We start from the raw sequence: 23,204 nt of genomic DNA, 5'->3' as shown, positions 1-23,204 counted from the left end.
GGGAGGGGTCAGTAGTGATTCAAAGTTACTTCCTTGACTAGAGATACTTCTAGGAGAAAGGAGCATTGAACACAAACGTCCCTATGTAGTTTTAATACATTTGAATTAAAACATAAAAATTCAGCTTATCATACAAATAATGTTTTTTTATGTTTCTGTTTTGTTTTTTCGCTCAAATTGTTATTGAAATCCTTTAGGTACTCAAATATTCCCCAACTCCCTTCTGTGAAGAACACTGAGCTAAATGCTATGATGGAAGGCAGAGGTGGTCTGTCTCATAGAAGGATGGATGTTTGGCTTTTGCACAAGGACACAGGGGCCAGGACAGTAAATCAGAGTTTATTTCAGCTGAGGTCCCCTTGTTCCTGGACAGGGGAAAAAAGTACAGTTAAACAGATAGGATTAGTTTGTATCATGGTCAAAAGTAGAATTCAAACTTTGATATTCAAGACAGCTTGAAAGGCAGAAAGTACCACCCAGGTTCCAACATGAAGACTGGACTAACTTGGTCAGCAAAGCAGGCTTTAGCCACTGAGGATGACTGAACCCATGTTGCTCTGATTCTACCACAAGACTTAAACCAGTGACCCCTGAGATCTACTTGGTCAAAATATTTTTTAAAGTAGGACCTGCCCATAGCATCCATTTTACTTCCTCAGCATCAGGCTGGGTTCCCACCCTTATTATTAACATCTGGTGGTACTACTATATCTACAGAAGTTTTGTAAGTGTGTGTGTATGTAACAGAGAAAAACAAAGGTGACTCCATACTGGATTCATTCCTTTATATTCTATTGCTACAAGTTAATCACTGAAGGGATGTTGCCTGTAGCTTAAAGTATACACAATGAACCATCTCTGAGAACTCTGCCTCCCATACTTGAGCTTAAACTGAAATGCCTTTGTTTAGCTCACAGGAAACATCAGATGTGGACCAGGCCCACCTATAAATGGCTGCAAGAAAGAAGAGATTAACACATCCCCTTTGATTCTGGTCAGAACCAGGAAATATTTGCAACGACTTGTCTCCTTTTTTAACTTTATCTCCTTACCTCCCCCTCTTTGTTTTATAAAAGACACAAGCATCCAAACCCAGGCAAGATGGTACTTTGGGACACTGGTCTACCGTCTTCCTGGTCATCTGGTTTTCTTTATAAAGGTCGCCATTCCTTGCCCCCCAAATCCATCTCTTGATCTACTGGCCTGTTGTATGGCGAGCAGTATGAGCTTGAACTCAGTAGCATGTGTGAGGGAGAGAGAAATAGAGACAGAGAATGAAGGAGAGATGATCTCTCACTCAGCACTGCACCCCCTGCCCCCAGTCTCTGCAGCGCTTCCAACTCTAGGGCCTGAGACTCACAGAGAATCCCAAATTTCAGTCCTTATTCCTTAGTCTTCATAGATATACTACACACTTTGAAGTGCTGAGTTAGTTTGTAAGAAACTGAAATAGAAGAATTGTGTAGAAGAGTAATGAGAAAGAAAATTTCAAAGATAAGGTTTGGGCCAAATTCTGAGAACCGGAATGATAGGCCAAGGGAAGTTTTTGAGAAACATAGTGTTTTTTTTTTTTTTTTTTTCTTTTCTTTTAGAAACACATTTTAGAAACTATCTGGGTGTTTAGCTTCTGTAAACCAAAGATATATGCAGCCAACTGCTCTTCAGCCAATGATTTTGACAGCATTTAAACATTGTCTTTGTACATTTGCCACAATTTATGCAAAGAATGCATTTCCTGAAAGTTATGTTTAAGTTACATGTTGCAAATCAAATCACATTTTAAATGTACTCAGGGACCTTGCTATTTAAAGAGCATTTTGTCTACTGAACACATGTGCATATGAGTGTGTGTGTGTGTGTGTGTATACTAAATTCATCTTGGCTTACAAATTGGATAAAACTGTGGCTTACTCACCCACTAAATTTACCGTTTTTAAAACTCTTGATTTTCTGTTGTTTTCAAGGAGTTCAATGGCCTGATACAGAAAAAAAAAAACAAAAAAACTACTGCCCTAATTATTTGCCTAACTTTCAGACAGGAAAACGCCAGTTCATTGTCATTTACTTCATGCCCACAATAAGTATCTGAGGTGTCAGAATGTCTGGTGACAGTGTGTTTTATTTTTAAGAGTATAAGAGGGAGGAGGGAAAGAACTTCTTGGAATCTTCCCAAAGTCTATGTGAAATGCTGTTTGTCTGTTTTGAAGGACACGGTGAGCTGGTGAAACCAGGGAGGGGAGGAAGAGACTGTTCAAGGCAATGGCCTGCTGGCGGGAGGAGGAGGTTGCTAAATCCAGCTTGGAGGAACTCCACACATCAAAGAACTGGTTTGCTGAAGCTCCACTCCCAGGCCTTTCTGAATCACTCAGCTCAGCCAGACACAATAAGCCTGTTGCTTGAACTACCCAGCCCATGTCTCCAGTTTCCCCTTTTGCTTTGTCAGCAGGAACCTTATCCATGTGCATATAAGCACTGCTCACATTTGCATGCAAGAGCCATCTGTTTATTTTGCACAGGCTGGCTGAGACCTTCTCTGAATATTTTTCTGGTCATCTTGATCTTGAACAACCCTTTAACTACTCCCATCTCAAGGCTCTTTCTCACAAGACTTTCTGTTCTGGGATAATGTGTCCCAGGGCAAAGATTAGGACTATGCCAGGGAGATAAAAATGTTGCCAGAGCAGTGGTGGGACCATGCCCATCCCACCTGCCCTGGCTGTGCTTGTTTACAAGCTCCCCACTTGGCCACACCACCTCCCTCTCCATGCATATTCATCATGCATCACAAACCATGACCGAATGTGGGGGCAGGGGTCATTCAGCCAATCATAACTGTACAACTGGAGACTATTTATCAACCCTGGAACAAATTCATATCAAACTAGAGGTTATATTGATGAGACGTTTAAATATTCATTTAATTCAGCTCAATGACTAAAGAATTCCATTAATTATCTAAAATTCTGTCTATTGGTTTGACTGCTGTTTTACAAAGTTAACTGACTCTTTAGTTCATGTTGATATATCCTGTGAGTAGCTTCTTCTCAAAAGTAGAATATTTCCCTGCTCAAGCTCAACGTGTCCTTGGAGAGTTCAGGGAAACGAAGGAAAGGACCTCAAGACCTTATGGAAAGAGCAAATGGGGAGAGGGTTGGCTTAGAAGAATGGTTCATATTTTTTATTTTTGCATATTGCACTTGTAATCACAGAGTCTAAGAATACTGACGTGTGATGAGGAGTGGGATTTCATGCACAAAGCAGGAATACAAGTAACTAAAATTTCACACTGGAGTAATTATAATATCACATTCTTTTCCAATATTATTCCCTCATTGGCATTCATTCAAATAAATCCCTCAGTAAAAGCCACTTATACCAATACTGTATAAGAAAAGAAGCCTGACCTTCTAATAATTTCCAGATGGTCTCACATAATTCATAACAACTGAACACTTATTAAGTGCAGGTGTTGTATTAAGGACTTTGAAAATGTTATCTTGTTTAATTAATCATTATTTCCTTTCACCTACTAACTTTAGGCTTTTTCTGTTTCTAGTTCCTATAAATTTAAAGTTTGGTGGTTTATTTGAAATCTTTCTCATTTTTTGAGATAAGCCTGTATTACTATCAGCTTCCATCTTAGAACAGCTTTTGCTGTATCCCATAGATTTTAAAATGTTACATTTCCAGTTTCATTTTTCTCAACATGTATTTTATTTCCCCTTTGATTCCTTCATTATCCCATTGGTTTTAGTACCAAGTTGTTTAGTCTTCACCACCCATGTCTTTTCCAGTTTTCTTCTTGTTGATTTCTATTTTTATACCATTGAAGCTAGAAAAGCTGCTTGATATGCCTTTATTATTTGTTTATCTTTTCCAGTGATATTTTTACATTCACATATTTTCTTACTATTGATTAATCAGTGCTTTTTCTTTTTGACTTAGAGAAGTCTCTTTAACCTGTCTTGTAGGATTGGATTGGTGGTGATGAACTCCTTTATTGTTATTTAGTTGCTAAGCTGTGTCTGACTGTTTGCAACCCCATGAACCACAGCACACCAGGCTTCCCTGTCTTTCACTATCTCCCAGAGTGTGCTCAAATTCATGTCCATTGAGTCAATGATGTCATCCAACTATTTCATCCTCTGTTGCCCTCTTCTCCTTTTGCCTTCAATCTTTCCCAGCATCGGGGATTTTTCCAATGAGCCAGCTCTTCGCATCAGGTGGCCAAATATTGAAACTTCAGCTTCAGCATCAGTCCTTCCAATGAATATTCAGGACTGATTTCCTTTAGGTTTGACTGGTTGGATCTCCGTGTTGTCCAAGGGACTCCCAAGAGTCTTCTCCAACACCACAGTTCAAAAGCATCAATTCTTCAGTGTTCAGCTTTCTTTATGGTCCAACTCTCATATCCATATATGACTCCTGGAAAAACCATAGCTTTGAATAGACAGACTTTTGTTGGTAAAGTAATATCTCTGTTTTTTAATATGCTTTCTAGGTTTGTCATAGCTTTTTTCCCAAGGAGCAAGCGTCTTGCTTACCTGGAAAGCTCTTATTCTCTTCTTCAATTCTGAATGATAACCTTGTCATGCAGAGAATTTGTGGTTGGAAATTTTTTTCTTTTTGGCATTTTGAACATGTCCTGCCACTCCGTCTACCCATAAAGTTTCTGCTGAAAAACCTACTGATGGACTTACAGGGTTTCTCTTGTACATAATAAATTGCTTTTCTCTTGCTTTTAAAGTTCCTTCATTATGCTTAGCTTTTGCTACTTTAAGTATAATGTGTCTCAGTGTATTTCTCTTCGGATTCATCTTATTTGGAACTCTAGGCTTCCTGGACCTGGATGTCTGTTTCCCTCCCCAAACTAGGAAATTTTCCAGCCATTATTTCTTCAAGTAATTTTTCAGACCCTTTCTCTCTCTTCTCTTTACAGGATCCCTGTAAAATGAATGTTATTCTGCTTGAAAGTCCTGGAGATCCCCTAAGGTATTCTCATTTCTTTCAGTTCAGCTCATCGCTCAGTCGTGTCTGACTCTTTGTGATCCCATGAACCACAGCACGCCAGGTCTCCCTGTCCATCACCAACTCCCAGAGTCCACCCAAACCTATATCCATCAAGTCGGTGATGCCATCCAGCCATCTCATCCTCTCTCGTCCCATTATCCTCCTGCCCTCAATCTTTCCCAGCTTCAGGCTCTTTTCAAATGAGTCAGCTCTTCGCATCTGGTGGCCAAAGTATTGGAGTTTCAGCTTCAACATCAGTCTTTCCAATGAACACCCAGGACTGATCTCCTTTAGGATGGACTGGTTGGATCTCCTTGCAGTCCAAGGGACTCTCAAGAGTCTTCTCCAACACCACAGTTCAAAAGCATCAATTCTTCAGTGCTCAGCTTTCTTCATAGTCCAAGTCTCACATCCATACATGACCACTGGAAAAGCCATAGCCTTGACTAGACGGACCTTTGTTGGCAAAGTAATGTCTCTGCTTTTTAATATGCTGTCTAGGGTGGTCATAACTTTCCTTCCAAGGAGCAAGCGTCTTTTAATTTCACGGCTGAAGTCACCATCTGCAGTGAATTTGGAGCCAGAAAAATAAAGTCAGCCACTGTTCCCACTGTTTCCCCATCTATATCCCATGAAGTGATGGGACCAGATGCCATGATCTTCGTTTACTGAATGTTGAGCTTTAAGCCAACTTTTTCACTCTCCTCTTTCACTTTCATCAAGAGGCTCTTTAGCTCCTCTACTTTCTGCCATAAGCGTGGTGTCATCTGCATATCTGAGGTTATTGATATTTCTCGCAGCAATATTGATTCCAGCTTGTGCTTCTTCCAGTCCAGCGTTTCTCATGATGTACTCTGCATATAAGTTAAATAAGCAGAATGACAATATATAGCCTTGATGAACTCCTTTTCCTATTTGGAACCAGTCTGTTGTTCCATGTCCAGTTCTAACTGTTGCTTCCTGACCTGCATACAGGTTTCTCAAGAAGCAGGTCAGGTGGTCTGGTATTCCCATCTCTTTCAGAATTTTCCACAGTTTATTGTGATCCACACAGTCAAAGGCTTTGGCATAGTCAATAAAGCAGAAATAGATGTTTTTCTGGAAGTCTCTTTTTTTTTCCATGATCCAGCGGATGTCTGCAATTTGATCTCTGATTCCTCTGCCTTTTCTAAAACCAGCTTGAACATCAGGAAGTTCATGGTTCACGTATTGCTGAAGCCTGGCTTGGAGAATTTTAAGCATTACTTTACTAGCGTGTAACATGAGTACAATTGTGTGGTAGTTTGAGCATTCTTTGGCATTGCCTTTCTTTGGGATTGGAATCCAGTCCTGTGGCCATTGCTGAGTTTTCCAAATTTGCTGGTATATTGAGTGCAGCACTTTCACAGCATCATCTTTCAGGATTTGAAATAGTTCAACTGGAATTCCATCACCTCCACTAGCTTTGTTCGTAGTGATGCTTTCTAAGGCCCACTTGACTTCACATTCCAGAATGTCTGGCTCTAGGTGAGTGATCACAGCATCGTGATTATCTGGGTCATGAAGATCTTTTTTGTACATTTCTTCTGTGTATTCTTGCCACCTCTTCTTAATCTCTTCTGCTTCTGTTAGGTTCCTACCATTTCTGTCCTTTATTGTGCCCATCTTTGCATGAAATGTTCCCTTGGTATCTCTGATTTTCTTAAAGAGATCTCTAGTCTTTCCAATTCTATTGTTTTCCTCTATTTCTTTGCATTGATCACTGAGGGAAGCTTTATTATCTCTTCTTGCTATTCTTTGGAACTCTGCATTCAAATAGGTATATCTTTCCTTTTCTCCTTTGCTTTTCACTTCCCTTCTTTTCACAGCTATTTGTAAGGTCTCCTCAGACAGCCATTTTGCTTTTTCGCATCTCTTTTTCTTGCGGATAATCTTGATTCCTGTCTCCTGTACAATGTCACAAACCTCCATCCGTAGTTCATCAGGCACTCTATCAGATCTAGTCCCTTAAATCTATTTCACTTCCACTGTATAGTCATAAGGGATTTGATTTAGGTAATACCTGAATGGTCTAGTGGTTTTCTCCAATTTCTTCAGTCAGTCTGAATTTGGCAATAAGGAGTTCATGATCCAAGCTACAGTTGGCTCCCGGTCTTGTTTTTGTTGACTGTATACAGCGTCTCCATCTTTGGCTGCAAAGAATATAATCCATCTGATTTCAGTGTTGACCATCTGGTGATGACCATGTGTAGTGTTCTCTTGTGTTGTTGGAAGAGGGTGTTTGTTATGACCAGTGCCTTCTCTTGGCAGAACTCTATTAGCCTTTGTCCTGCTTCATTCTGTATTCCAAGGCCAAATTTGCCTGTTACTCCAGGTGTTTCTTGACTTCCTACTTTTGCATTCCAGTCCCCTATAATGAAAAGGACATCTTTTTTTGGGTGTTAGTTCTAGAAGGTCTTGTAGGTCTTAATAGAACTGTTCAACTTCAGCTTCTTCAGCGTTACTGGTCAGGGCATAGACTAGGATTACCATGATATTGAATGGTTTGCCTTGGAAATGAACAGAGATCATTCTGTTGTTTTTGAGACTGCATCCAAGTACTGCATTTCAGACTCTCTTGTTGACTATGATAGCTACTCCACTTCTTCTAAGGGATTCCTGCCCACAGTAGTAGGTATAATGGTCATCTGATTTAAATTCTCCCATTCCAGTCCATCTTCGTTCACTGATTCCTAGAATGTCGATGTTCACTCTTGTCATCTCCTGTTTGATCACTTCCAATTTGCCTTGATTCATGGACCTAACATTCCAGGTTCCCATGCAATATTGATCTTTACAGCATTGAACCTTGCTTCTATCACCAGTCCCATTCACAACTGGGTGGTGTTGTTGCTTTGGCTCCATCCCTTTTTCTTTCTGGAGTTATTTCTCCACTGATCTCCAGTAGCATATTGGGCACCTACTGACCTGGGGAGTTCATCTTTCAGTGTCCTATCTTTTTGCCTTTTCATACTGTTCATGGGGTTCTCAAGGCAAGAATACTGAAGTGGTTTGCCATTCCCTTCTCCAGTGGACACATTCTGTCAGACCCTCCACCGTGACTCACCCGTCTTCGGTGGCCCCATACGGCACGGCTTAGTTTCATTGAATTAGACAAGGCTGTGGTCCATGTGATCAGACTGGCTAGTTGTCTGTGATTGTCGTTTCAGTCTGCCCTCTGATCCCCTCTCTCACTTCTTTAATTTTTTTTTTTTTTCATTTTGCTCCTCTGTCTGGGTATTTTCCATTTCTTCATCTTTTGGCTCACTGATTCATGCTTCTATTTCATCCATTCTGCTGTTGAAAAATGTAAAATACATCTTCTAATGTATTTTTCAATTAAGTTATAACTTCCTTCTTTTCACTTATTTATGGCTGCACTGGATCTTCATTGCTGCATGAGGGCTTTCTCTAGTTGCAGCAAGCAGGGGCCCCTCTTCATTGTATTGTATGGGCTTCCCATTATGTTGATTTCTCCTGTTGCAGAGCATGAGTTCTGGGCACATGGACTTTAGTAGTAGCTGGAGCACTCCGGCTCAGTAGTTGTGATGCACGGGCCCAGTTGTTCATTAGCATGTGGAATCATGCCCCCTGCATTGGCTGGTGGATTCTTAAGCACTGGACCACCAAGGACGTCCTATAACTTCCTTCTTATATTTTCTATCATTTGGAGGTTCTCTCTGTGTTCATCCATTCTTCTCCTAAGATCAGTGAACATTTTTATGACTGATACTTTGAATTCTTTATCAGATAAGTTGCTTATCTTTGTTTCACTAAAGTCTTTTTCTGGGGACTTTCTTTGTTCTTTGGTTTGGAATCAATACCTCTGTTTCCTCATTTGGCATACCTATGTGTGTTTGTCTGTAACAGGCAATGGCTCCCTCCTCTAGTCTTGAAGAAGTGGTCTTGTGTAGATGTTTCATATGACTTGGAAATAAAAGCCACCAGAGCCAGGCATTCTATAGACATCCTTTACATGGGGTGCATGTACCTACTATCTTTAGTAGGGCCACAGGATGAACAGGGCACAGGAAGTTTGCCTGATCCAGTTGCAGCTCAGCTGCTGTAAGGGGAGGGTTCAGCTTAAGGTTCCTATCCAGTCCAAGGCATAGATCCTGCCTGATTGCTATACCAAGTTGGGTGGGACATCTTTGTGCTAACAGGATAGAAGGAAGACACCAAAAAATTAAGCCTGTCTTCTCTGTCACAAGCGAGCTAGGATGATCACAGAAATGACATCCATCAGCACTATCATTTCCAGATAAGGTCTCAGGAAGTTTCTGCCTCTCCAGCAGTCACTTTAAGCCCTTACAGTCCAGTTGCTTTTCAGACTATTGCTTTTGTGCTGGATCTCAGGGCAAGTGGGTCTTCAGATCAACCTTTTAAGAGTTGGTTCTCTATTCCCTGCAGTTCTATCACTAATCCCTCTGGTTTTCAAAACCTAATGTTTCCATGTTGGCCCCAAGGATCAGAGTGTCTGACATGGGGCACTATCTGTTCACTACTCAAGGAAAGTGAAAACTGAAAGTGTCCTCAATTGTATCCAACTCTGTGAGACCCCATGGAGCCTACCAGGCTCCTCTGTTCATGGAATTCTCCAGGCAACAGTACTGGAGCGGGTAGCCCTTCTCTTCTCCAGGGGATCTTCCTGAGTTCCTTATTTTGGGAAGGCCCTCTTGGCTGTAGGTTGCCACACCTGAGGTGGGGTCCTGGTGAGGACTTATGACTACCTCTCCTCTCATCTCAATGTGTCTTGTTTGTCTTTTATTTTGGAGGTGCTGATCTTCCACTTCTCAGGATTTGGCTGGAGTGGAGTGGATTTTTCTGTATGTAAATCTCAGCTCTGTCCAATCATAGAGATAAGCAAGTGACCAAGAAAGCCATTTAGAATCTCAATCCCGAGAATCTGAGTTCTGAGTGGAGACACATTTGACGACTCAAAAGAAGTTAAGAGTGGAGTTGTCAGAGCTGGGAATTCTAAAGATACAAGAGATTTAATGTCACTGCCAAGATCCCTGAAACTGCCCTAGATCTTCTCTTTTGCAAAGGCTGGGTTTCAGCTCTTCCTTTGACTCCATGTTTCCTTCCGACAAGTTCCTTTTGGGAATGCTTGTGGAGGTGGTTTCTATTCCTTGCAACCCAAGAACAGCAACTGATACACTTAAAGGTGTTCAGTAAGTGCTTAGATTTCACAGATACTCAGTGGCAAAGTTGGGCTTTTAACTCCAACCTGTTATGACTACAAAATCCCACAAGTAGCCATTAGTTACGCTGATTCATTTACCCTGTCTCATTTATCTCATGGCTTTTATAGTTCTTGTAGCAACAGGCTTTGTAATTTTTACCTTTCTGTTTAAGACTTTGGCCAGTTTCTTGTTAGTAGACTACCTCAACCAATATCAGGGTTGTTTTGTTGTTTCTTTGTTTCTCCCAGAGAGCACCTGAGTAGTGTTAGCTGAACAAGTTATTTCAACTAATAACTAATGCGTGTCTGCTTCCTCATCTCTTTATGACATAAAGGGGAAAGTAGGATCATATCATTAGACAGCCTTCAAAGGAGGAAGGATACAGGTAATTGGAGGGTCCTCTTTTCTCTGAGCAGAGGTGATGGAAGACAGTCAGGTGAACTTGAGCTCCCAAGGCACAGACAAACTGCCCAAAGACCCAAAGGAAGACAGTGCAGGGCCTTGCAGATGACTCCAGTAGTTTTCAAACTTATGCTCACACTACCATGCTAACATATTTTGAGCATGCATCTCCCAATATAGTATATTATTTTTGTAAATGATAAACATTTACTACTGAACCATTCCATAATGTTATAAAATATATACCAAAAAAATCTAAGGAATACATTAACAAGCATAAACACAAGTTATAATATTTTATTTCTGCATCTGCACAATTATTTTCTGCACCTCCTAGGGTACCCAAACCTACCTTGGATACCACTGAATTAGAAGTCAAAGAAAGGATTCTCTGTAATAAGTCTAGATAAATTATTTCAGATCATGATTTTTGCTGAAGGATTTTTAAAGGCCCTCCTCTACGCCCAAGATCAGTGTATAAAAATAGTGTTTGTTCATAGTGCCAATTTAGCACTTATCATATTACATTAATTCATTTTTATGTGTATTTTCCCATCAGACTATGACATTCTTAAGGGCAGGGTTGGTGTCATATTTATCTTTGCATTCTCTATCACAGTTATAGCACAATAGGTGCCTAATAAACAGCTTTTTAACAGAAACCCACTCCCTCTCCTTCATGTCAGTTGGGCCTGGGCCGCCACTGGGATGGTCACTGAGGCCCTCTGGGTAGGGTCCCAAGCTCAGCAGCTTCACTCTGAGCCCATCCTTGCTGTTCAACAGTAAATAATCAACATGTTTTAAAGCACAAACAAATGCAAAGAACTGAATATCAAGAAATTAGCCTGAGACCTCAGAGAAGCTGCTGCTGCTAAGTCACTTCAGTCGTGTCCAACTCTGTGCGACCCCACAGACGACAGCCCACCAGGCTCCTCTGTCCCGGGGATTCTCCAGGCAAGAATACTGGAGTGGGTTGCCATTTCCTTCTCTCCTCTATGAAATAAATAGCCACATCTTAAAAGCTCTGTTTGTTTCAAATACTGATCTCTATTGGAGGGATGGGCAAGGTTTCCAATATGGAAACCCTTCAGTTTACTGTGCAGTGGAAAAAGACTCTCATATGTGTCTCCGGGTTGGGTTGTGAAAGAGCTCCACGTGGCATTAGGATCCCTTCACGGTGAATTTCAGTGCCTGCCTCTGTAGTTCTTCAGTCTGGAGGCACTTAGGTTTTGCAATCAAGGTCTTTAATTGTGCTCAGGTCAGGAAATCATGCATGTGTTTCTCCCTTTCTCTAATCCCTGGACTCTATATTATCAGAGCTTATGGATGGGGTGTAGGTTGCCTCTTGGATTTTTCTGAAATGATGCAATTCAGTCTTATTTGAGGTCCCAAAAGAAGCCTGGGAAAATTCACAATGTCAAGTTTTTCTCTTTCCCTGAGGAGGAAGTGGAATTCCATTCCTTTGTCCCTGCTGTTTCCCCCACTCCCGCCCCAGCGCCCCACCCCCAGAGGACAGAGTTGTGTACCAGAACAATTGACCAAGTAAGGTCCTGCACTCACACCCTCAGGGAGGGAAAAAAATTAATCAGATTTCCAGGGCTAAAGAGATTTTTATCTGTTCAACTTCAAGGACTGTTCCCCCACACATTTTCATATGACGTAACAAAGGAATATCAGACCACATCCTCCCTATGGTGAAAGAGGTGGAGCCTTAGGCAGGAAGGATGAGAAAAAGACAAAAGCAAACAGAGAGCTGGTAAGGAACTAAAAATGTCACTCTTGGAATCCTCACCAAATGGAGTATTTAACCTGAGATAGGGGCTATTTCTTTTGAGATAAGATGTTAATACTGACTCCAGAAGGCTCTCTTCTGGAGGCTAGAGCTGTACAAGTCTTGACTCAGAGTCTTCGGACAGGACACACAGCCTGGGTAGATTTATGCAAGTCCCCTCTCCTCCTGCACAAATGCTGCCTCAGCTGTTTGTGGCGGGCACTTTCAGATGCAAATGTGACGCTGGTCACTGGATGCTAATCTCAGTTGCTTTTCTCCTTGGTCCTCTGTCCAGGAGAGCATCGGCCAGAACACCAGTATCACTGCACAACATGCCGTGTCACGGCTCTGTGCCTACTGCACTTAAAAAAAAAAAGAAAGAAAGACAGAAAAAAAGTCTTAATAGCATTTCCCCCTCCGACAGAGCCAATTAGTTATGGGCTTTCTCGAAGCTTAGTGCTATTCAGTAAAAACCAACCACACGGAACCCCCAACCCCTCCCCTCCCTGTACCTCTCAAAGAAATTCACAATGGACAAACCAAGGGCGTGTCTTTCCCGGGTCAGATTTTTTTCTCTCTGAATCTGTGGACAAAAATATTACTGTAGCATTTGTGCACCTGAATCTGGAAGAGGAGAAACTGTTCACCCGAGTATGTTTTGAAATTCTCTCCTTGAACTGGGTTTGTTCCCATCATGGCAGGATTTGCAACGTGAGATTGAGTGGTCTTCAGGGTTGTCAGCAAAATAATATCAGCCCTTTGTGGAGGGGTGACAGACCATACAAAGAGTGCGGCTTGTTTCATCTGCCCATGCCGGCGGCCAACTTTGTAAAAAAAAAAAACAAACTCAGTTTAAATATTTTCCCACAGAATGTCTGCTAATTAAAGAAAATGTATATAGCATAGACAAGCCAAACAATTGCACCACTTAGAGGTAACCACTATTCACACTTGATATGTGTATCTTGCTTCTGTCTTTTTCTATACATGAATTTTCTTTTGACCAAAAAAAGAAAGTCGACGTTATATGTACTATTTTATGTACTGCTTTTTCACCAAACAAAATATATTGTACACTCTTCATATCAGCTATTGTTCTGAAAATTCATTTATAAAAGGAATACATATATATTACTTTCTTTTAACCTTATGAGTACACCATAAGCTACTTAACTCTCTTACTTGGGGAAACATTTAAATTTATTCTTATTTTAAAATTCTTTGGATAAAATCTGCACTTTTGAGACATTTATGACCCTTTCTTAAAGATCAATTGCTAGCTTGTAAAAATTGCTGTTCCAAAGGTAAAAAAAATATCTTTTGACACATCACCAAATGTCTTTCCAAAAAAAGCACAAATTTACAAGGCCACCAGTATGTATAAAGTTATTTTAATCTCTGGCATTTTGATAGGCACCCACTGAAATGTGTCTTAATACTGTTTCATTTCGCATTTATACTGTAATACTTCAACAGGTATTACAGTAAGCATATTTAAAATTTATCACTCATTTTAATGCCACTTTGCAATACACTATTAGCAACTTTTATATATGATTTTCTATTGGGAACTGAGTATTTTTCATATTGATGTTTAATAACTCTTTATATATTACATTCTACATGCTGCAACTTTTTTCTTCAATTTGATGTTTGACTTTCACTGTTATTTATTGTATGGGCCATGTAAACTAATTTTTTATATATTTGCTAAAAACTTAAAAAAATAGAAATACAATAAGTTAAAATAGTCACTTAAATATCACTACCCAGAAATAACCAAGACAATGCAGACATTTTTACTTTTAGCAAAATCTGAACCATTTTAATATTTTCTTTCATGATTTCTATATTTTTTGGTATTTTTAGAAGTGTCTTCCTTACTTTATACTCACCTGCATTTTCTTCTATTCCTTTTTAATTAACACATAAATCTTTAATTCATCCGGAGTAACTTTGGTATAAAGTAAGGCTGTAACTTTGTATCTTTCCAAATTCTCTTTCTTTTGCCCAGTATATCTCTGTCTATAAAGTATAGATACTTGGCTCTTTCTTTCTGTAGAAGGGTAAGACAGTGATAGAGGGAACTATGAGTAATCCAAATAATTCTAGCAAAAGCAAACAATTATATCAACAGCAATAGACTGATGAATGCAAGTGGCTCATCAGTAACTAGGTCAAAGAGTTATATGGAATAACTAGGTCAAAAGGGGGTCCCACAAGGTAGTGAAATAATGGAAGAGCCATGGATGGCAAGAGGTGAGCTGACTTGCCACTCAATTTCTAGCCCTCTGTCATTCCCTACCATCACCTACCACCCCTGCTGCCACTTCCTGGGATGTAAAAACAGAAGGCTACTCATTAAGGTGAGATGGAGTTCAGGCATAAGGAAATATACAAACCCAAGTGGGAACGCGTGCTAAGCAGCTTCAGTCATGTCCGACTCTTCGAAACTTGAGGACTGTGGCCCACCAGGCTCCTCTGTCCATGGGATTCTCCAGGCAAGAATACTGGAGTGGGTTGCCATGCCCTCCTCCTGGGATCTTCCTGACCCAGCGATGGAACCCACATCTCTTACGTCTCCTGCATTGGCAGGCAGTTCTTTACCACTAGCGCCACCTGGGAAGCCCAGGTGAGCAGCACAGTGACCAGGATTTGCGGGCCATGGGGGTGGATAGTTGAGAGGGTAACAGGCTCATACTCAGTGCCACCTCTGGATAACAGAGTGAGAACACTGGCTCTATGTACATGGAAGATTATTAGTGGCTTTTTACATTTTCAATAACCAGCCTACCCTGACTGCTAATCACATGAGAGTTACGTAGTGGTGGTGATGGTTTAGTCACTAAGTCATGTCCGACTCTTGAGACCCCACGGACTGTAGCCCGCCAGGCTCCTTTGTTCGTAGGATTCTCTAGGCGAGAATACTGGAGCAGGTTGCCATTTCCTTCTCCAGGGGATCATCCTGACCCGGAAATCGAACCTGGGTCTCCTGCATTGCAGGCAGATCCTTTACCGACTGAGCTATGAGGCTCAGTCTGAGAGTTATGCAGTTCTGTGATTTAGCTTAGACTATCTGCCCCACCTTCCCAGGCACTGCCAAGGCCTCTGATAGTGCAGCCTGCTGATGTTAGGTATCCTGACAATGTGGAGGGCCCAGGCAAGCCAGCTTCTGCTTCTCCCTGCCTCCCTGAGAAGCAAATGGCAACCCATTCCAGTATTCTTGTGTGGACATTCCCATGAACACTACAGTCCATGGGGTCACAATGAGTCAGACACACCTGAGTGACTAAATCACCACCACCACTGTTTATGCAGTGTCTGACCTGAGCTAAGATACATATTCATAAACCCATTTTGCTATGTCTATGGACAAGTCCTCTGTGCTAGAGCTTAGGAGGCACCCACAGCACCTTACTGTCTAGAATCCCCACCTGTTGGGTGGATCACCTTGAACGCTAACCCCAGGCTGCTTAATTGGAAGTTGTGTCTAGTCTAGTCTCCCTTGGATCACAGGACTGTCTGACTGTGTCCTGGGCTTGCCTTCCCGACTTCGATACTAACACACACTCACTGCTCATGCTGGTCCTGTCACCCAGGACACATGCTAGGCCTGATCCAAGCCCCATCTGCCTTCCTCCTGGCCACTGAGGCCTCCCGGGAGCCAAGGCCAGATGCAGACCACTCATCTTTATTCCCAAATTGTCTGTTACTGACAATGAGTTCTCCAAGTCGGTTAAAATAAAGCTTTGAGTTTATTTTCATTGCTGCAGAAACTGACAACAATTTTTGCAAAGTGTTTGGTGAAATCAAGATTTTTTTCCCTGAGCCTTTGGCTGACTTCTGTTGGGAGGGTGGGAGAGGGGTTGAAATGTGTTCTCAATTGCTCACTGAAGCATTTTTACAGTGGCTGCTTTAAAAACCCTTGTCAGATAATTGTAACATCTCTGTCAGTTTGCTCTTGGCATCTATTGGTTTTCTTTTTTCATTCCATTTGAGATCTTTTTAGCTCTGGATGTGACAAGTAATTTTTGACTGAGAACTAGACATTTTGGGTACTGCCTTGTAAGAGATGGATCTTAATTAAACCTTCTGTTCTAGCTGACTTCCTCTGACATTGCTCTAGCAGGGAATGTAGAAGTCGGGGTCTCCATTCCCACCCCACTCCCATCCTGTTGGCCTCTGGATGTTCCTAGTTACTGCTGAGCAAGGCTGGGGGTTCCGGCTCCCGACTAGGCTCCGCTGATACCCCCTGGCTGGAAGGCATTGGAGCCTCCCCCTTACTGCTCTCCATGTGGCCTCTTCTGATAGAGGGTGGGGGAGCTCCTTATTGGTGGGTGGTGGTGAAAGTCCACTCCATTAGGCCTCCTCTGATCCAACCTAGGAGATGGGGAGGGACACTGCAGTCCACAAAGGAGGAATGGAAGTCCTGGTTGGCTCTGTATGTTCTAGGATGTCACCACCATAGGAAAGAGTGCGGGCTTTGTAGTGCTTCATTACAGCCTCACCAAGGTGCAAATGTTCCCTCCCCAGCCTTTGCTGGAGGGGTGGGGTGGGACCACGGTATTTTCCATGTTGCTGGCAGAAGCAGATCAATTATTGTCTAATAGTTTTCTTCTCTTTTCCTGGTCCTCTGATTAAGAGAGCAGGCTGTTGGTAGAGTCTTTTTTGTCAGTACCCACTAGTGTTTGGGGATGCCAACTTCTTGAAACTCATGTCTGAGAAACGTGAAATAAAAAGAAAACTTATCACAATGTTCCTCTTCAAAATCATTAGTCAGCTTTCTCTCTTCTTTTCAGAATCATCTTAAGTCTTTCTCTATGTACTACTGTCCAAGCTTTTTCACTGTATGTAATGGGAGAAATATAAAAAAATCACATCTGCTTCATCTTTCCTATTTATTTCTCTAAAGACAGTAGTAAAAGCAATAATACAGGAAAACATAAATTTCTCTGTGTGAAATGGATGGGTTTTCCAAGTGGCTTACTGGTAAAGAATCCACCTGCCAATGCAGGAGACACAGGAGGCTGAGGTTTGATCCCTGGGTCAGGAATATCCCCTGGAGGAGAGCATGGCAACCCTCTCTAGTACTCTTGCCTGGAGAATCCCATGGACAGTGGAGCCTGGTGGGCCACAGTCCATGAGGCTGTAAAGAGTCGGACACAACTGAGTGAGTGACCACTCTCACAAGAAATGTATAGGGTTGGCAAAAATGTTTTTTCGGGCTTTTCCATAACATTGTACGGAAAAACCCAAATGGACTTCTTTGGCCAACCCAGTATATATTTAAAACACAACACATATGAATTTCCTACCATGGGAATGTCAAAGCTCGTGCTTCTTTCACCTAGTTTAATTTGCCTTGATATTTAAGTAAATATGACTAGTTTGTGTTCGGAAAGATTCTAGTCAGAAAGAGTCAGAATCAGCTAAATGTAGCACGTCACTCTCTTTCAGCATCTAATTAGACTTGTCACTGTCAGTTCTTTCTCAGTGACAAATCATCAGTAATTCTTATAATTATAGCTTTGTAAGGAAAGGCAGGGCAGTTCTTCCTGATGCCAGCAGTTCCAAGCAATGTGAAAGCAAGTCTAAGTTCTCATGTGGAACTTAGATGGAATACCCATGTGTGTGTGTGTGTGTGTGTGTGCACGTGTGCACGCATGCCCACATGCATCCATATCTGTCTAGCTATCTCTATGTGTACTGACTGAGAGCAAATGTTAATATCATGGTAAATTTTTGGAGTGTCACTAAGAAATAAGCATAATTTCTGTCTTCAAGGAAACAAAATTGAGAAATGACATGTAAAAATGTCTCTTATCAAAGCACTTTCCATCGACCTAGAGCTCATTGAGAAAAGCAGGTTGAGTAGTGAAATAATCCCCCTACTGGAACTCAGGGTCTGGATTTGCTATTAACATCATAGGTTGTTGGACTGAGCTGCTTAGGATGGTTGCGTATCCATCACCTGGCTTTTATGTCTCCCAGGACTGGCAGGAGGACATACCTATATGCACAGACAGCTACGAAGTAAAAGAAATGAGAAGAGAAAGAGTTTATGAAACTGATCCTGGGTCTCCCCTAGACTGAATCACCAGATCTGCTTTGTAAGAGTTGTCTGCCTTCAAGATGCTGAGGAGAGGGAGCCAGGAAGCTGAGAAATCTTTCTGTAACTCAACACAAGTCCATCTCTGATTGAAATAGGGAAGCAGGGACAACTTCATCACTAGTTTAAAGAGTTTTGAGAGCTCTACAGACTTCTTAGGTGGCACTAGTGGTAAAGAACTGCCTGCCAATGCAGGAGAGGAGGGTTCGGTCTCGGGGCCAGGAAGATCCCTTGGAGGAGGCCATGGCAACCCACCCCGGTATTCTTGCCTGGAAAATTCCATGTACAGAGGAGCCTGGTGGGCTACAGTCCATGGGGTCTCAAAGAGTTGGACCTGACTGAAGTGACTGAGCACACACACAGCACAAGGGGACTTGACTCCCGCCACCCAACACAAGAATCCTGTTTCAGGCTTTGACCAATCTAGACCTAACTTCACTCAGCACATTGCAGAATGAATGGAGCTTTAGCTTCTGGTAGGCCCTGTTTCGTGTCTGCCTTGATGCAGCCTCTTTAATTCAGACTCACTCAGGCACCCACCAGCCCATACAGGCACACACTTACATTCACAAAATTAGCTCAGGAAACCCTAATGTCCCCTGCCTCCAACACCACTATCCTACTTCTCCCTGAAATGCTGTTGTTTAGATTCTAAAGAAACCAATATCGCTTGGCTCTGGGGACTTGAGTTTTTACCACAATTTAAAATGCAACTCTCTCGGGACTTTCCTGGGCCTCCAGCGGTTAAGACTCTGCACTTTCAGTGCTGGGGGCCTGGGTTCAGTCCCTGGTGGAGGAAATAGGATCCCATATGCCTTACAGAGTGGCCAATTAAAAAAAAAAAAAGTTTAAAAAAATCAATGAAGTGCAACTCTTTCTGAAAAACTGAGCAGGTTTGCCTTCCTGGCTTTCTACCTCCCTGCCCCACCCCCACCCCCGAAGTGCTGCTTCAGACAGAACCTCACCCTAACTCCCAGTCACAGAAGGCGACTCTCAACCCTAGCCACCTGACCACACCTTGACTGTGTGTGGTCTTGTGCAAGTTGTTTACCCTCTCTGAACCTCAGCTTCTTCACGATAAATGCTACATTGTGTCACCACAAAGACTTGTGTAATGCTCTGACGGGATACTGCATGCTCAGAATTTAGCACAATGCTCTGTGCATAACAAGCCCTCATCTACCTCTATCTCTGTTATTTCTCCAGATCTGGGATGGTATCAGAGGAATTATGCTTGGTTCAAGGCACCCTTCACTTTCAGGAGGGTATCCATGTAGTAGAGTGTCCAGAGAAAAATCAGGGACTACCCTGGTAGTCCAGTGGCTAAGGCTCCGTGGTCCTGAAGCAGGGGGCCCAGGTTTGATCCCAACCAAGAGTTCACATGCTACAACTAAAGATCCCTCTTGCAGCAACTGAGAGCTGAGCAGGTGTAGCCAAATATATAAATAAAAATGAAAATATTTAAAAATAGGTCTACTGAAACATGGGTCAAAAGATAAATAACAATAATAATAAAACCAAAGGAAAATCAGCCCTTGATAGAGAAAACAATGATAGCAATAACTATTGTTGAACACTTGTGTGCCAAATATTGTATAAGGAAACTTAGCTATTTTTGTCATTTACTCTTCACAAAAACCAAAAAAAAGAAAAGTAGCTATTACTATTCTTCTTTTCCTATCAAGACAGAAAAAGTCAAGTTGCCTAATATCACAGAGTTCAAAGGTGTAGAAATAGAATTTGATCCCAAGTCAGTTTGCTTGCTAGGCAAACTGTCTTTTTAACTACATGCCTGATTCCTGCCATAATATAAGGGGCAAGCGAAGGAAACAGGAATATTTAACAAGCTGTCAGGTTTGGAGGAGACAGGGTGCAACGTGGAGAAATCTCCAGTAGCTCATTCTACTCCAAGGTTCTGTGATGCAATGACCGGCAGGCAATGAAGCCAAACTGTAGGAGCCTGGAACCTGCAGCAGTGCTCTGAGAGGTTCTAGCTCTGGGAACTTGATCTTCTGTGGTTTTCTTTTCCCAACACCTTTACTTCTGCCTCTCTGTGCCATAAAAAGAATATTTTCTTTTACCCCTAACGCAAGCTCAGTATATTTATGAGGTGCTGATTTTCAGAGGAAATAGGCCTTGTCATTAAGAACTCCAAAGACAACATCAGATCAGATCAGTCACTCAGTCGTGTCCGACTCTTTGCGACCCCATGAATCGCAGCACTCCAGGCCTCCCTGTCCATCACCAACTCCCGGAGTTCACTCAGACTCACATCCATCGAGTCAGTGATGCCATCCAGCCATCTCATCCTCTGTCGTCCCCTTCTCCTCCTGCCCCCTATCCCTCCCAGCATCAGAGTCTTTTCCAATGAGTCAACTCTTCGCATGAGGTGGCCAAAGGACTGGAGTTTCAGCTTTAGCATCATTCCTTCCAAAGAAATCCCAGGGCTGATCTCCTTCAGAATGGACTGGTTGGATCTCCTTGCAGTCCAAGGGACTCTCAAGAGTCTTCTCCAACACCACAGTTCAAAAGCATCAATTCTTCAGTGCTCAGCCTTCTTCACAGTCCAACTCTCACATCCATACATGACCACTGGAAAAACCATAGTCTTGACTAGACAGACCTTTGTTGGCAAAGTAATGTCTCTGCTTTTGAATATGCTATCTAGGTTGGTCATAACTTTCCTTCCAAGGAGTAAGCGTCTTTTAATTTCATGGCTGCAGTCACCGTCTGCAGTGATTTTGGAGCCCAGAAAAATAAAGTCTGACACTATTTCCACTGTTTCCCCATCTATTTCCCATGAAGTGATGGGACCGGATGCCATGATCTTCGTTTTCTGAATGTTGAGCTTTACGCCAACTTTTTCACTCTCCACTTTCACTTTCATCAAGAGGCTTTTTAGTTCCTCTTCACTTTCTGCCATAAGGGTGGTGTCATCTGCATATCGGAGGTTATTGATATTTCTCCCGGCAATCTTGATTCCAGCTTGTGTTTCTTCCAGTCCAGCATTTCTCATGATGTACTCTGCATATAAGTTAAATAAACAGGGTGACAATATACAGCCTTGACATACTCCTTTTCCAGATGGCCAATAAACACATGAAAAGATGCTCAGCATCACTATTTGTTAGAGAGATGTGAATCAAAGCTACAGTGAGGTATCATCTCACACCTATCAGAATGGTCATTATCAAAAACCTATAAATAATAGATGCTGAAGAAGATGTAGGGAAAAGGGAACCCTCCTACAATGTTGGTAGAAATGTAAACCAATACAGCCATTATGGAGAACAGTATGGAGATTCCTTAAAAAACTAGAAATAAATCTACCCTATGACCCAACAACCCCACTACTGGGCATATACCCTGAGAAAACCAGAATTATAAAAGACACATGTGCCCCGAATGTTCACTACAGCACTATTTTACAATAGCCAAGATGTGGAAGCAACCTAGATGTCCATCAACAGATGAATGGACAAAGAAGATGTGGTACATATATAAAATGGAATATTACTCAGCCTTAAAAATGAATTTGAGTCAGTTCTAGTGAGGTGGATGAACCTAGAGCCTGTTACATAGAGTGAAGAAAGTCAGAAAGAGAAAACAGATGTCATATATTAATGCATATGTATGGAATCTAGACAAAAGGTATTGATGATCCTATTTGCAGGGAAGGAATGGAGATGCAGATGTAGAGAATGGACTTGTAGACACAGTTGGGGAGGCAAAGAGTGGGGTGAATGCAGAAAGTAATATCAACATATATACACTACTGCTGCTGCTGCCGCTGTTGCATCACTTCAGTCGTGTCCGACTCTGTGCGACCCCATAAATGGCAGCCCACCAGGCTCCCTCGTCCCTGGGATTCTCCAGGCAAGAACACTGGAGTGGGTTGCCATTTCCTTCTCCAATGCATGAAAGTGAAAAGTGAAAGTGAAGTCACTCAGTTGTGTCCAACTTTTAGCGACCCCATGGACTGCAGCCCACCAGGCTCCTCCGCCCATGTGATTTTCCAGGCAAGAGTACTGGAGTGGGGTGCCATTGCCTTCTAAAATAGGTATCTGGTGAGAAGTTGCTGTATAACACAGGGAGGCCAGCCTCATGCTCTGTGATGACCTAGAGGGATGGAATGGGAGGAGGGGAAGGAGGCTCAAGAGGGAGGGGATATATGTATAATTATGGCTTATACACAACATTGTAAAGCAATTTTCCTCCAATTAAAAAAAAAAAAAAAGACTACTGCAGGGACTTCCCAGGTGGTCCAGTGGCTAAGACTCCATGATCCCAATGCAGAGAGCCTGGGTTTGATCCCTGGTCAGGGAACTGGAGTCCACATGCCTCAACTAAGAGTTTGCATGCCGTGATAAAGATTAAAGATCCCATGTGCTACAACCAAGACCCAGTGTGGCCCAATTAATCAATTAATTAATTTTAAAGAAAGAATTGCTGGAAAAGCCTAGCAGGTAGCCCTGATGATCAGAGAGACTGAGGGCTAAAGAAGGAGCACCTGAGGGTGGCCCCTAAATAGCAACAGAAATGGCCGAGGCTTGGGGACTATTCATTGCTTGCATTATTCTATGTGCTTACATGGGGTCTCCCAGGCGGCACTAGTGCTAAAGATCCTGCCTGCCAATGCAGGAGACAGAAGAGACACAAGTTCAATCCCTGGGTTGGGAAGATCCCCTGGAGGAGAACATGGCAACCC

The sequence above is a fragment of the Bos indicus genome, chromosome 16 (assembly GCF_029378745.1).
Source record: "Bos indicus isolate NIAB-ARS_2022 breed Sahiwal x Tharparkar chromosome 16, NIAB-ARS_B.indTharparkar_mat_pri_1.0, whole genome shotgun sequence".
Taxonomy (NCBI): Eukaryota; Metazoa; Chordata; class Mammalia; order Artiodactyla; family Bovidae; genus Bos; species Bos indicus.
Note: the sequence above shows the minus strand (reverse complement) of the source record.